At 35.3% G+C, this 13,508-nt stretch overlaps 1 protein-coding gene across 5 annotated transcripts in view; it reads left to right on the forward strand.

The window, feature by feature from the left end:
• The first annotated feature begins 211 nt into the window (after positions 1 to 211).
• The window catches only part of LOC145509654 (uncharacterized), a 641,798-nt gene continuing 628,501 nt past the window's right edge, over positions 212 to 13,508 (forward strand). For all 5 annotated transcript variants that reach the window (XR_014056278.1, XM_081498872.1, XM_081498873.1 and 2 more), the window contains exon 1: positions 212 to 450. The gene's annotated coding sequence lies outside the window, so the exon portion shown is untranslated. The remainder of the gene's footprint in view (positions 451 to 13,508) is intronic.

The raw sequence follows: 13,508 nt of genomic DNA on the forward strand, positions 1-13,508 counted from the left end.
CAGAGTAGTCCTCTCTTGTCGCGGTTTTGTTTTCTGCAATTTCAGCTACTCAGGGTCAACTATGGTTTGAAACTATTAGGTGGGAAATTTCGGAAATGAAAATGTTCTGGGTTTTAAATCGCACAGCTGTTTTGAGCCGCGTGATGAAATCTCGCGTGGTTTCGCTTGCTATCGCTCTCCGCTCAGTTGCTCAGCTGCCATCTTGGTTACCAGATCGACTGCGGCTGCTGCTGCTTCTCGGGCGCTTCAGTCGTGTCCGACTCTGTGCGACCCCATAGACGGCAGCCCACCAGGCTTCCCCGTCCAGGCAAGAACACTGGAGTGGGGTGCCATTTCCTCCTCCAGTTCATGAAAGGGAAAAGTGAAACTGAAGCCGCTCAGTCGTGTCCGACTCTCAGCGACCCCAGGGACTGCAGCCCACCAGGCCCCTCCGTCCAGGGGATTCTCCAGGTAAGAGGACTGGAGTGGGTGCCATCGCCTTCTCCGGATCGACTGCTGAGGTGTCGCTGTGACAGTCCTATGTTCAGATAACCCTTATTTGACTTAAAAATGGTCCCAAAGTGCAAGAATAGTGACGCCGACTGTTCGGATAGGCCAAAGAGAAGCTGTAAAGAGCTTGCTTTAAGTGAAAAGTGAAAGCTGTTGACTTAATAAGGAGAGGAAAAAAAGAACCATATGCTGAGGTACTAAGATCTATGGTAAGAATGAATCTTCTATGCCTGAAATTGTGAAGAGGGAAAAAGAAAGTCATGCTAGTTATGTTATGGCACCTCAAGCTGCAAGTCGAGGCCACGGCGTGCGTTAAAGGCTTCGTTAAGATGGGAAAGGTATTTGGTATTTTGAGAGAGACTATATTTGCATAACTGTTATTGCAATGTGTTGTTATAATTATTTCATTTTATTATTTTCATTGTTAATCTCCTGTGTGTGTGTGTGGGTGTTAGTCACTCAGTCATGCCCGACTCTTTGCGACCCCCATGGGCTCCAGCCCGCCAGACTCCTCTGTCCATAGAATTCTCCAGGCAAGAATACTGGCGTGGGGTGCCATTCCCTTCTCCAGGGGTTCTTCCAAACTCACAGATGGAACCCAGGTCTCCGGCATTGTAGGCAGATCCTTTCCCATCTGAGCCACCAGGGAAGCCCTAATCTCCTACTGTGCCTAATCTATACATTAAAAATGTATAGGTATGTGTATATAGGAAAAACAGTATGTATAGGGTTTGGTACAATGTGGTTTCAGGCATCCAGTGGGGGTCTTAGAAGGGGGTGCTACTGCACTTTGAACTTTCAACCATATATCTGGAACACAGAGGACTTGTGTTCTGTGTTTATCACCTACTAACCAATTTTTGCCTTTCTTGGGGTTAGACATTGTTTTCCTATGTTTCATTCTAGAAGTTTTACTATTTTAGATTGTACATTTAAGCTAATGATCTTTTTCAAATTGATGTTTATATACATATGAGGAAAATTCTTACAAGGTTTTGTTTCTGATGCTGTTTCATTTTTATCAGCTTATTCATTCATTTTCTTTAAGGAATTGATCCATTTTGTTTATGTATTTTTTTGATTTGCATTAAGTTGTTCATAATATTCCTTTGTTATTCTGACCGGGTTGTTCTATATCCTCACCTGAAATTGGTATTGTCAGGTTTGTTTTTTTTTCTCACTTTTAGCCCTTCTCTTAGAGGTATGGTGGTATCTCTCTATTGTTCTAATTTGCAATTTACTAATAGTGAAATATTTAAACATTTTTTCATATGATTATTTATTGTTTGTACATTCTCTTTGGTGAAGCAGTCCACTAAAAACTTTCATCCATTTCCTTTTTTTCTCAGTTCTGGAAATTCACCCATTTTCTAAGTTGGTTGTTTTCTTATTTTTGAGCTTTCCATTTAAAAAAATATATGTATTTTGCTTATAAGTTCTTTAACATGTTTTCCAAATATTTTCTCTCATTCTGTGGCTTGTCTTGCATTTTATTAACACTTTCTATCACAGTGCAGAAATTTTAATTTTAATTAAGTCCAACTGATTATTTTTTTCTCCTCATGGATCATGCTTTTGATATTGTATTTATAAATGCATTGGCATACCTAAGATCACTTAGAGTTTTTCCAACACTTCTGTAGGCAAAAACAAAACAAAAATAGGCTAAGAAAGCTATTCACCTGGAAACATGGGTCATTTCTTTCAGAAAATGAAGGATCATTCTAAGGTTAGCCCTGGGAACCTTGAAGAACAGTTCCCTGGTAACAGAATTGGTTCCGAATTAAAAAAATAGGGTTGACTAGCTGCTTTTCAGAATCCTAATGGAGCAATAACTGCTATATATCATATTATCTGCTATTTTGTGTGAAAATAGCTATTTTGTTGTCTTTGTCACTGTCTTAGCACTATGTTTTGGGCTTCTTGAAAGCATTTATTTGCCTGTTCGATTTACTGGTCATTAGAACAAGCGAATTTGTACCTGAGGAGCTTCATTTGTATACCTAGACCTGATCTAGATGACAAAATCAAAGGCTTCATGTCCGAGCTGATGCCATAATGGGTTGATGCTTTGGTGATACTGGAAAGAAGGTAAATGAAACATGAATCATTAAGGGCTGTATCTCAACCTACAGCAAAATGCTGGTTTGTTGACCTTCAGGAGACATGCTTCTGGGTCTACACACAATGGTGTAAATTATCCCTTTGATTATGGCCTGGAGCTATGATTTGTTTAGCTAACAGGAAGTAGTACCAAAAATACTGGTGCTACTTAATTTTAAGTCTGAAAGAATGTCTGTGAGCTTCTGTTTTTGCTTGCTGGGGGAAAGCAGCCAACATATATTAATAATAAATATGTTACCTAGGAACACTGTGCTATGAAAACTTGTTTACCCAAATTGATAGTCCTTTTACAAAAGGATTGAAACCCAGATCCAAATTCCAGGTAAGGTGTCACCCATCCATCAGAACCAATTTGCCAACTATATGAGTGAATTCATTTTGGGGGTGGATATTCCAGTTCCTGGAGAAGGCAATGGCACCCCACTCCAGTCCTCTTGCCTGAAAAATCCCATGGACAGAGGAGCCTGGTAGGCTTTAGTCCATGGGCTCGCTAAAAGTCAGACACGACTGAGCGACTTCACTTTCGCTTTTCACTTTCATGCACTGGAGAAGGAAATGGCAACCCACTCCAGTGTTCTTGCCTGGAGAATCCCAGGGACAGTGGAGCCTGGTGGGCTGCCGTCTATGGGGTCGCACAGAGTCGGACACGAATGAAGTGACTTAGCAGCAGCATTCCAGTTCTACCTGAGGCATCCCTATTACTACCAAATAGAGGAAAGACAGGATATCTCCATGTAACCCTGAAAAATTTGCATAATCATGAGCAAACAACTAAAATGGTTGTGTTAAGCAACTGAGCATTGGGATAGTTTATAACTCAGCTAGAGATAATCAAAACATTGTTTTTCATTCTTTTTCTGTTCTACGTCTGTTTATCCATTTGGTGCTTGTAGAAAAGATTTCAGACTAGAATATTTCTCACTAAAATGTTATGTTACAAACAACTGAACATCTTATCCCTATCACTATTTATGATTAACAAATTATCTTACTCTGACACATATACATACACCAAATGTAGATAAAGATATATGTAGATATATTTTGACAATTAAATATCTAATATTTAAAAAATTACTTGTTGATTCAGTAGCAAATATGTAGGATAAAGTTAGGATGCTACAATGTGACTTTTTTAGAAAATAACAAATGACATCCAGAAGAATATAGAAGTGACAAAACAATCAGTTTTGCTACTTAAGAGTCAACACTTATATTTATGCATAGTGGTTTGCTGGAAATAATTTGTCACCAGTATTTTTCAAAACAAAGCATCACATTACAGATTCATAGAGCTGACAGAGGTCTTTGAGAGTTCTTTTACATATCTGTGCCTTTCTGAAGAACTATGTATAACATTCTCACCTTCTGCCAACCCAAGCAATTAAAATCCTTTAATAATCTCATTATGTAGAAGCTTACTGCCATAATTTAAAATGACCTTATAGATTACTAACAGGTATTTTGAACATATTTATCATATATAATAAAAAATTATTTGATTTTAGCAATATACTTTTTCATGGCAAGTCATTGAAATGAATTTGATTATGTGTTGTCTTTTCTATTTGTTCAATTTCTATATTAAGTTATTAAGTATTAGATCCGTTAGGCTTATTAGGTTATGAAATATTAGAATCATTTACCTAAATTCAATACATATGGTGAGCATTAGTTGAAGATATCTTTTTAGAATACAATGGGAAAAATATTCTCCTAGGTAAATAATGAATCCATGAGTGATGTCCCATTTAAAGTGCAGTGCTAGATATCTCAGGCTTTCCTGGTGGCTTAGATGGATAAAAATCTACCTGCAATGCAAAGACCCAGGTGGGACCCCTGGGTTCCCTAGAGGGAATGGCAACCCACTCCAGTATTCTTGCCTGGAGAATCCCATGGACAGGGAAGCTGGCTGGTGGGCTACAGTTCATGGGATCTCAAAGAGTCAGACACAACTCAGCAACTAACAGTCTTCCTCCTCTTCCTCTAGATATCTCAGAAGCGCTATTTTTGGACTTTTTCTATGGGAATATAAACACTTCTGTTAACTTTACTCAACAAATCTCTGCCTTAATCTATTCCCAAATGTGCCACTTTGTAACTTCTTTATAGACCAGAAAGTGCACATCTCATAAATAGACAAATTAGCAAATTTTTAAAAAGAGAAAAGAACTATGTAGCCACCAATGAGATTAAGAACAAGAATGTGGGCTACTCCATTCACCTGTTGGGCCCTGTTCTTAACATGACCAGCAACCCCATCTCCAAAAGGAAATCACTAGTCTAGTTTCTAACACTGTTATGGGCTATAAAGTGTACCAAAGTAGAATCAACAATCAAGTATTCTTTTCTGTCCTGTTTCTTTTGTTCAACATTATATTTGTGAAATTCATCCATATTTTATATAGTTATAATGTATTCTTTTCTGTTGCTGCATAGCATTCCATTTTGTGAATACAGCTTTTCCTATTTTCTACTTTCCTTTCTGTTGTTGAAAGTGAAAGTGAATTTGCTCAGTCCTGTCCAACTCTTTGCGACCCCATGGACTGTAGCCCACCAGGCTCCTCCATCCATGGGATTTTCCAGGAAAGAGTACTGGAGTGGGTTGCCATTTCCTTCTCCAGGGGATTTTCCTGACCCAGGGATCGAACCCGGGTCTCCCACATTGCAGGCAGACGCTTTACCATGCTTTTAATAGTGCCGATATTAGTTTTGATATATGATATTTTGTGATAGAAAGTGTGCTTTTTCCTGGCATACACCAAGGAATGAAATTGCTAGTTCTACAACTTGTTATCTCTACAGTGTGGTTTTATTTATGGTAGGTTTGATATTTGGCAGTATGAGTTCTTCAACTTTGTTGTCCTTCCTAATGACTGCCTTGACAATTTTTTGCCTTTAATATTTCCATATAATTTTAAATTAGTTTGTTGATATCAATGAAAAAAATATGCTGAGATCTAGATTAAAATGGCTTTGTATCTGAAGATCAATTTTGAGAGTGTTGATATCATATTACTAAATCTTCCAATTTATAGATTGGTATGTTCTTTTATTTAATTGTCCTCTAATTTTTTTCAATATTTTGCAATTTTTAAGTATAACATCTTACACTTGCTTGCCATACTTATTCAGAAGAATTCAATGCTTTTGATATTATTATATATATTATTTTATATAAATTTTACATTTCTTATACATATATGGAAATAAATTAATAATTAATTATCCAACTTTGCTAAATTAATCCTGAACTTCATCACTGTATAGATACTTTTGTGTTTATTATGTTCAAAACCTCAAATAACAAGAGCTTTTCCTCTTACAAAATGCCTTTTTTGTTTCCCTTGTTTTGTTTTTTACATCTAAAATAATTATAGTCTCTTTTAGTCTAAGCTGTAACACTTCTGCAGTTCAGCTCTCTCATTATTATGTGGTATTTCAATAAATTTGATTTCTGTTTACTCTGTGTCAAAAACCACAAGTGCAATTTTCTTCTATAATCTCTCTCTCTCCACTCTCCTCCAGCCTTTCTGTATGTAATTACAGGTACATTGGGCATATAGGCTCTCAGTTTTTCTAGAATCTCTTTGAAGAGCTTAAAGAATTGACTAGTTAGCGAAATAATTCTGAGAGGTTTTAACAATAAAGTTAAAGCATTACTTGGTTTTTGCTCTGAGGCTTTCTTTTAATAGCAGTACACTGGATTTCATCTTTGTCCCAAAGCTGTGTTCATGACAAGTTTAATTTGATGAGAAGTATTTCCATATTTTTAATGCTAAAATTTCGGAAACTAATAAACTTTCTATTTTACACTGATTAATTTGCAGATAGAACTCATTTTTTTTTCTTGTAATACTTTACACATCAGATAATAAAAATCAAACCCCATCCAGTATTTAGCCTCAAAACTTACTTGTCCATTGGCACAAGTTTATTAAATATGTTTGTATTTCTTCCAATTTGTCACAGGAAATATTTTAACTAAAAGTTTGACTACTATCATATGTATGCACCAAAAAATAGCCGCCAAGTACAAGTAACCATTTGGCAGTTTCTCATAACAGTTTCGTTATACTTCCTACCCAGTTGCAAAGCTAATATTTGTTTATTGAAGTATCTCATTTCTTAGTGCCAAATCTTCTTTATAAATTTGTTGCTGAAAAAGTAGCCTATAAAAAACTTCATATATCACAATTACAGAACAAGTATATTTCATTCACAGGTCTGCAGAAGGCTAGGGGATCAGTCGATCAGGACAGATCAGCTGGGATTCTATGCTTAGGCTCTGTATTGATTAGACTTAGGTTAGTGCTGAAGTTTAGGGTTTAGAACTGCTGCATTAGAATTCTTATAACTCACAATAAATGCAAACTATTTTAATTAAAATGAGCAAAATTGTGAATATACAGTTAGCCAAAATTATATACAAATGGTTAATAGGCATATGAAAAGATGCTCACCATCGTTAGTCATCAAGTAAAGATAAACTACTAACGTGTAAAATAAACCAGAATCCAACAACATATTAAAAAGATCATACATCATGACCAAGTGGGCTTTATCCCAGGGATGCAGGGATTATTCAGTATTCGCAAATCAATCAATGTGATACATCATGTTAACAAATTGAGAGATAAAAACCATATGATTATCTCAGTAGTTGCAGAGAAAGCCTTTGATGAAATTGAATACTGATTTATGGTAAAAACTCTCCAGCAAGCAGGCATAGAAGGAACATACCTAAACATAATAGGCCATTTATGATAAACCCACAGCAAACGTTGTCCTCAGTGGTGAAGAATTGAAAGCATTTCCTCTAAAGTCAGGAACAAGACAAGGGTGCCCACCCTCACCACTACTATTCAACATAGTTTTGGAAGTTTTAGCCATAGCAATCAGAGAAGAAAAAGAAATAAAAGGAATCTAGATTGGAAAAAAAGAAGTAAAACACTCACTGTTTGCAGATGACATGATCCTCTAGATAGAAAACCCTAGAGACACCACCAGAAAATTATTAGAGCTAATCAATGAATTTAGTAAAGTTTCAGGATATAAAATTAATACACAAAAATTCCTTGCATTCCTATACACTAACAATGAGAAAACAGAAAGAGAAATTAAGGAAACAATCCCATTCACCATTGCAACGAAAAGAATAAAATACTTAGGAATAAATTTACCTAAAGAAACAAAAGACCTATCTATAGAAAACTATAAAACACTGATGAAAGAAGTTGAAGATGACAAAAATAGATGGAGAAATATGCCATGTTCATGGATTGGAAGAATCAATATAGTGTAAATGAGTATACCACCCAAATTCGATACAATAGATTCAATACAATACCTATTAAGCTACCAATGGTATTTTTCACAGAAACAGAACAAATAATTTCACAATTTGTATGGAAACACAAAAAAACCCTATAATAGTCAAAGCAATCTTGAGGAAGAAAAATGAAACTGGAGGAATCAACCTGCCTTACGTCATACTATACTACAAATCTACAGTCATCAAGACCATACGATACTAGCACAAAAACAGAAATATAGATCAGTGGAACAAAATAGAAAGCCCAGAAATGAATCCACACACCTATGGACACCTTATGTTTGACAAAGGAGGCAAAAATATACAATGGAAAAAAGACAATCTCTTTAACAAGTGGTGCTGGGCAAACTGATCAACCACCTGTGAAAGAATGAAACTAGAACACTTTCTAACACCATACACAAAAATAAACTCAAAATGGATTACAGATCTAAACGTAAGACCAGAAACTAAAAAGCTCCTAGAATAAAACATAGTTACAACACTCTCTGACACAAATCACAGCAAGATCCTCTATGACCCATATTCCAGAGTAATGGAAATAAAAGCAAAAATAAACAAATGGGACCTAATTAAACTTAAAAGCTTTTGCACAACAAAGGAAACTTATAAGCAAGGTGAAACAACAGCCTTCAGAATGGCAGAAAATAATAGCACACAAAACAACTGACAAAGAATAAACTTCCAAAATATACAAACAGTTCATGCAGCTCAATACCAGAAAAATAAACGACCCAATCAAAAAATGGGCCAAAGAACTAAACAGACATTTCTCCAAAGAAGACATACAGATGGCTAACAAACACATGAAAAGATGCTCAACATCACACATTATCAGAGAAATGCAAATCAAAGTCACAATGAGGTACCATCTTACACCAGTCAGAATGGCTGCCATCAGAAAGTCTACAAACAATAAATGCTGGAGAGGGTGTGGAGAAAAGGGAACCCTCTTACATGGTTGGTGGGAATGCAAGCTAGTACAGCCACTATGGAGAACAGCGTGGAGTTGCCTTAAAAAACTGGAAATAGAATTGCCATATGACCCAGCGATCCCACTGCTGGGCATACACACCAAGGAAACCCAGAATTGAAAGAGACATGTGTACCCCAATGTTCATCACAGCACTGTTTACAATATCTGGGACATGGAAGCAACCTAAATGTCCATCAGCAGATGAATTGATAAGAAACTTGTACATATACACAATGGAAGAGACACAGATGTAAAGAACAGACTTTTGGACTCTGTGGGAGAAGGTGAGGGTGGGATGAATTGAGAGAATAGCATTGAAACATGTTTATTACCGTATGTGAAATAGGTCACCAGTCCAAGTTCCATGCATGAAACAGGGCACTCAAAGCTGGTACACTGGGACAACCCAGAGGGGTGGGATGGGGAGGGAGGTGGGTGGGGCGTTTGGGATGGGGGACACATATATACCCATGGCTGTTTCATGTCGATGTATGGCAAAAACCACCACACTATTCTAAAGTAATTAGCCTTCAATTAAATTAATTAATTAAAAAATAGCCAGTGGGAATTTGCTGTATTACTCAGGGAACTCAAATTGGGGCTCTGTGACAGCCTAAAGATATGGGATGGGGTGGGAGGTGGGAAGGAGACTCAAGAGAGAGGGGACATATGTATACCTATGACTCATCCATGTTGATATATGGCAGAAACAACACAATATTGTAATTATCCTTCAATTTAAAATAAAAAAAAAAAGACAAACTAAAATCACAGTGGGATACCACTATACTATACAATGGGTAAAATTAAAAAAATATATATTATCAAGTGTTAGTGGAGTTCTTCAATATTCCTGGTGAAAATATTTATAAAAACACTGAAGTATTTAGTAAACAGTTTGGCAGTTTCTTATAGCTTAATATGCAGTTTCTCTTTAAACTAGCAGTTCTATGATGCGCATTCTAGGGCTTGCTCACATTGGCCTCACAGGAGCTTTCTGTGCATATCTATTCTTGCCCCTGCCTTCAGGGTGTAATATTTGTAGTGTAAAATCATTTGTGATAAAAATATTTACACTGTGGCAATCGGCAAACACTACAAATCCAAGTTTTCCCCTTGGTCTTTCAGAAAGCTAGCTGTTAAACATTTACATGATGCAATTCCACTCCTAGGTATTTACATAAGAAATTAAAACATATCCACAAAGGTTTTGCACAAATATTTATAGTAGCATTATTAATAAAATATTAAACATATAAAGAAGCTGCTGCTGCTAAATCGCTTCAGTCGTGTCCAGCTCTGTGCGACCCCATAGATGGCAGCCCACCAGGCTCCCCCGTCCCTGGGATTCTCCAGGCAAGAACACCTTAAAAATGTAAATGGATAAACAAAATGTGGCACAGTATTCTGCAATAACAAGTGGCATAGAATACTGATGGAGAATTTAGCAGTAATAGTCAGTGGCTGAAGGTACATGCAGCAACATGGATCAACCTAAAACCATTATTCAAATGAGAAAAACCAGACACTAAGACTATATACTCTATTTGTCCACTTATATGGCATTCTAGAAAAGATAAAATTGTAGGAATATAAATAAGAATAGTAGCTGCTAAGGGCCAGGGCTTGGGGGAATTGACTCTAAAGAGTCCCCAAAACTTTTTGAGACAAATTAAATTTTACAGATTTGAATGTAGTTTACATGCCTATGTACACATGCCTATGTACACTTTGTTAAAGCTCATGAAACTCTACTTTTAAATGCTGTATTTTTTCATGAGTAGATAATATTTAGATTAAGAAAATATTTTAAAAATTTAGCACAGTCTAATTTGGAGAATTTAAACAATGAATTTGCCTTGCATACCTGAAACTATTCTAATTTATACACAGGTGGAAAAAATGGTAAAGAGAGGGAATTATCTAGGCAATTTACAATAAGGAATTACAGAAATAAGATAAAACTTTTAAATGTAATTAAATTTTAAACGAGCCCTGAAAATATAATTATATCTGCATATGCTTATTTATATGTGGAAAAGATTTTCATTCTATCTATAAGTATACACAATTGACCAAAAAGGGAATTAATTTGAAAACTAACACTTTCTTCTTTACATGAAAATAGTTCTAATGTCACAAAATTATGGAAAGTTCAGTCAATATTTTTATAATAAATCACATACTTAAATGAACTCTTAAAACGTATTCCTAGATTCATATTCTCCTCATTAAAGATATGGAAGATCATGTAAAAAATCAATATTGAACATAAATGTTTCCATCAGTGTATTTTTGAAAGCAGCTCCTATACTGCAACAGATGCAATAAGGCATAAAGGATCTCCCCAAACCATGATGGAATTGTCTTTTGATCAATTTTCAAGTTATCAACTATACAATTATTATTACATAATCAGCATAATGATACTTACTTACTTTACCAACAATGACTATTGAGAATCTAAGTATTCCGTAAATTATTTTTTTCCTTTAGAAAGATATAAATACTGGATTTGAAGCTATCTTTTTAGTTGCACTATTGGAACTGTTATCATAATCTTAGGTTAGTGATTCAACTGTTGTAAAGAGTTTGATATAGTCTAAAATAAAAATGAAATAAAAATATAATAATTGTCTCAGGAAAATCTAATCAACCCTTACTTTAAAACCTTCCATAACTCCTAAGCTTTGTAATAAACTTTTCCATTTGTGACACCCCATTAGCATAAGTTAAAATATCATCTTCTCAATGGGATTTCTAAAAACAACTCATTTATTTTCCATTACTGCTATTGTTGACATATTAATACCCCTTACCCTTTTCTGCTTTTTCCACAGCACTTATTCCATTTCAATACAATAAAAATATTTATGTGTGTATATTTTTTGTGTTTATGTAACTATGTAAGCACATGTCTATATATAAGTAGATAGGTAGGTATTTATTTGGATTACTTTTTTCTCTAGACACTTAATGCAAACTAATACAATGCAAATGTTTTGTCTCTTTCCCTCACTAATAATTTTTCAGCTCCCAAAACAGTTTATAACATATAGTTGGTGTATAAGAAATAATAGTAAAATGAATAAGTAAAAGAATCTATATAAATCTTTCCTCTTATGTATGTCCCTAAATGACCTGATAATAACCCCTGTGTCTTTTCCTTTTAATTCACCTTCACATCAATAAATTCCTCACAAAGGTAAAATTACTTAGGATAGTCACCATTTCATATAGGGCCACATAAAAGTCTTAAAAATACAGTGGGGTTAGACTATTGGTGCTTAATGGTAATATACAGAGAAGATGAGAAATGGGATAAAGGATGTAGTAAGAATAAATTTCAGAATGTGTAGCAATTTGGGGAAGGTGGCACACAGGAGAGCGTGGAAGCTCCGAGCCATTTCCCCACAACTTTCCCAGCGTGTCTCTATATGTGTGTTCCTGAGTTACATCCTTTTAAAATAGATCAGTAACCTTGTGACTAAATGGATTTCTTGAGTTCTGTGAGCCACTCTAGCAAATTAATCAAACCTGAAGAGATGGTGGCAGGAACCTCCAATCTAAAATCAGTCAGAGAACTAATAAATGAATTAAGCGAGGTAGCAGGATACAAGATGAACATACAGAAGTCAGTTGCATTTCATTATACTAACAATGGAATATCAGAAATTGAATGTAAAAAAAAAAATCCATTTTAAAATTGCATCAAAAAAAAAAAATACTTAAGAACCAACCAAACCAAGGAAGTGAAGGACTTACATGCTGAGAACTATAAATCACTGATAAAGGAAATTGAAGATGATTGAAAGAAATGGAAAGATACATCATGCTCTTGGATTGTAAGAGTTAATATTGTTAAAATGGATGTACTACCCTAAGCAATCTACAGTTTTAAATGTGATCCCTATCAAACTACCCTTGACATTTTTCACAGAACTAGAACAAATAGTCCTAAAATTTATCTGGAACAGTAAAAGACCCAGGATTACCACAGCAATCCTGAGGAAAAAGAATGAAGCTAGAGGCATAACCCTCCAAGACTTCAACAACTACCAAGCTACAGGAATCGAAACAGTGGCACAAAAACAGACATATGGTTCAATAGGATAGAATAGAGACCCCAGAAATAAACCCACACATGGTCAATTAATCTTCAAAAAAGGAGGCAAGAATTTATAATGGAGAAAAGACGGTCTCTTCAGCCAAGTGGTGTTGGAAAAGCTGGACAGCCACATATAAATCAATGAAGTTAGAACACACCCTCATACCATACACAAAAATATACTCAAAGTGGCTTAAAGACCTGAATACAAAACATGATACCATAAAACTGCTAGAAGAGAACATAGGCAAAGCATTCTCTAACATCAGTGTTTTCTTAGGTCAGTCTCCCAAGGCAATAGAAATAAAAGCAAAACTAAACAAAAGAGACCTAATCAAACTTACAAGCTTTTGCACAGCAAAGGAAACCATAAAAAATTAAAAAGGAAACCTACAGAATGGGATAAAATATTTGCAAAGATGTGGCTGACAAGTGCTTAATTTCCAAAATACACAACTCTGAAACAAAATAAACAA

Source organism: Giraffa tippelskirchi, chromosome 6 (assembly GCF_054371585.1).
Source record: "Giraffa tippelskirchi isolate mGirTip1 chromosome 6, T2T-mGirTip1v1.2.pri, whole genome shotgun sequence".
NCBI lineage: Eukaryota > Metazoa > Chordata > Mammalia > Artiodactyla > Giraffidae > Giraffa > Giraffa tippelskirchi.